We start from the raw sequence: 3,215 nt of genomic DNA, 5'->3' as shown, positions 1-3,215 counted from the left end.
CGATATAATTTATAGCCAATTTTAAAAAAAAATAATAATAGAAGAAAAAGAAAGAAATAATTTGCCAGGTGGAGATCTCGCTATCACAATCAACAAATTAATTTGATGCTTATCATAATAAAAATAATATTTTAATCTATTATTATCATCAAGCAACATTATTAGAACCCCAATAACTAATAGATAATAACTTATTTAAAATTAAATTAAAAAAAAAGAAATTTACATGCATGCCATACTATTTTCATGTATTTACATATCTAATTGATATTTAAAATATAAGTATCTCTTTGGTGTCATATATCTATGCACGAAAAATATGTTTTTAACCTTTAAGAAATTAATGGTACCAATATTTTTGTTGTAATGTTGCAATTTTGGGTGTTATAAATGTAAATATAAAAATTTAAATGTTAGAAATGCAAATTTACATTTATTCCTTCCATATAAGAATTGTTTATATTTATTTCTTCCATATAAGTATAATTTATATTTCTTGTTATTAAAATAAAAATTATAGTAAATTAATTATTAATTTTAAATGATCATGAATAAATTTACTGAATACTTAAAAAATTCATTTAGTTCTAGTAAATTAAGTTCATTTTTTATACAATAAGCCCGAGTATTCCTAGGTCTACCTCTATCGAACAATAAGCCCAAGTATTCCTAGGTCTACCTCTGCCCATCTTAACACAAGTCGAATCTAAAATATCTACTCTCCCAATCGGATCATCAGATGGTCGACGTTTAATGCGACCAAACCATCTAAGACGACTTTTTCTAATTTTGTCTGTCACAGGAGCTACACCAGCCCTATCACAGATACATTCATTTCACATTTTATCTCTAAGTGTAAAACCACTCGTCCACCTAATCATTCTCATCTCGGCAGCACTTGAGAAAGATACAAGTAGAAAAATATTTAACCAAATGAAGATTTGAAAATACATAGAAATTGGGTGGTATGTATGCAAATAAATAAAAATTGAGTGGTATGTATGTAAATGCCCCAAAGTAAAGCTATGTCAAAAACGGCATAATGAGTCCATTATATGCTAACATGCTAGCAAAATGGATCCAGGTCTTTTTAAGAAATGTAGAAGTGCAGACTGGGCTTGGCCCATTTTTGGTGTAGCCCAATAAAGGGATGAGAGAAAACAATTAATGGTTTTTTCATCAATTGGCATACCAAATGCTCAAGTTAAAAAAAAAAGTAAATACCACAATGTAATTTTAAATTTTATAAGAAGTAATATTTTTAAATCTAAATAATTTTAACAAAATAATTAATGGAACATTACAAGATAATTCTTCATTTAATCATTTATGAAAGAGAATGAAAATCAATTTGCTTGAAGCTTTAGCTTATTTATTTTTAGATGAAGGATTGTGACAAAATTTCATGTAAATCTTTTTTTATTGTCAAAATTCCTTAATTATTTAATTAAATAATCAAGCTCTATTGCCTATTTTGATCATCACGGATAATTGTTATCCTTAAATGTGCTACTCAATTTGATATTGTCAATAACTATGCAGTGATTTTGTCACAGCTATGAAATTGATCCATTTTTGTCAAATAATCAATTATAACAAGAATATACACTCCTTGATTGTTTGTTAGAGGAAAAAAAAAACTCATGTAGATCTATGTTTGAGATAACAAATGGCTAAGGATAATATCAATTTTAGTTTGTGAGAGTATTGAAGTTGTAATATTATGATTTGTTTTTGTATTTGAATTTGATTCAGGTTAGCCCAACTTGGTTTAAGTTGATTTGGTCTAGCCCATGCTTGATTTAAGTTGATTTGGGCTAGCCCAAGTTAGGCTCCAGGTTTGTTTAAGTTTGATTTGGGTTAGCCCAAGTTAGTATGGGCTGACCCAACTTGGTTTAAGTTTGATTTGGGTTAGCTCAGGTTAGGCTGAGTTGATCCATGTTGGATTTTAGTTTAATTTGGGTTGGGGCAGGTTAGACTAGGTTGACCCAAATTGGATATAAGTTTGATTCAGGTTAGCCTAGGTTCGGCTGGGTTGACCCAGATTGGTTTAAGTTTGATTTGGTCTTGAGTTAAGTTTAAAATTTGGTTGGGTCAAGTCTAAGTTAAGTTAGAATTGAGTTAAGTTTTAGACTAAGTTAAGTCTAAATTGGTTTAGATTTAAGTTAGGTGTGGAATTTGATTAAGTCGAGTTTAAGTTGGGTTAGAGTTGAGTTAAGCTTAAAGTTGGGTTAGGTTGAGTTACATTTAAGTTGGACTAGACCAAAGTTAAGGTTAAAGCTGGGTTTAGGGTTATGCTTAAATTAGGTTAGACTTGAGTTAAATTTAGAATTTGAGTTAAGTTGGGGTTAGACCTAAGCAAAGATTAAAGTTAATTAGATTGAGTTAGGTCTAAGATGGTTTAAACTTAAGCTAATTTTAGGGTAAATTCAGGTTGGCTTAGGTCTATGATGGGCTAAACCTAAGTTTCAGTTTTAGGTTAGGTTATCAAAGTAATTTCATAATTAAAGGGATAATTATGAAATTAACATTTTTAATTGATAATTTAATTTAATGTTTTCATTAGGATATAATCCTAAGATTTGATGGGTTAATTTTCATGTTTAATCAAGTTTAGGAGAAAATTTGGACTTTAAATACAAATTTTGCAATTTTACATATTTACCCCTAATTTTTTATTTTCATTTTTTAAATTTTTAGAGCTGAAAATTGTCGTTTTAGTGTTTAGGGTTAATGCCCTGATTTTCCTAGTTAATTTGCATCTGAATTTGTATTTTTCTGATTGATACTTTACTTTTTATAATTATTCTTCAAAATAATTACAATTATTATGGAAATATAACTTTGATGTTAGGGAAGTCCTCTGTCCTTAGAAAAAACGGGAAATATTTCCAATGGCAAAGGGATTATTCATTGTAAATTTCATAATTTTCACATTTATATTTAATTTTTTATAATTAAAATACTTTCAGAGGCATTTTAATTAATTTAAAGTTAAATATAGCTTAATTAATTAATTTTTTTATATTTTTATTATCTTTTATCTTGTTTGCTGGGTCTGAGAGTATTTTTATTTTATTTTTTTAATTTTTATTTTTCAAGTTATGAATTTTTGAAATTATATATTAATTTATGTATTTAATTAATTCTAAAATCCAGCTTTTCCTACTTAACCACACGGCAGCCACGGCAACTTTGACAACAGCAGCGCGATG

Source organism: Phalaenopsis equestris, unplaced genomic scaffold, assembly GCF_001263595.1.
Source record: "Phalaenopsis equestris unplaced genomic scaffold, ASM126359v1 Scaffold000672, whole genome shotgun sequence".
Lineage (NCBI taxonomy): Eukaryota > Viridiplantae > Streptophyta > Magnoliopsida > Asparagales > Orchidaceae > Phalaenopsis > Phalaenopsis equestris.
The sequence above is the reverse complement of the archived record's forward strand: the minus strand, read 5'-3'. Positions refer to the sequence as shown.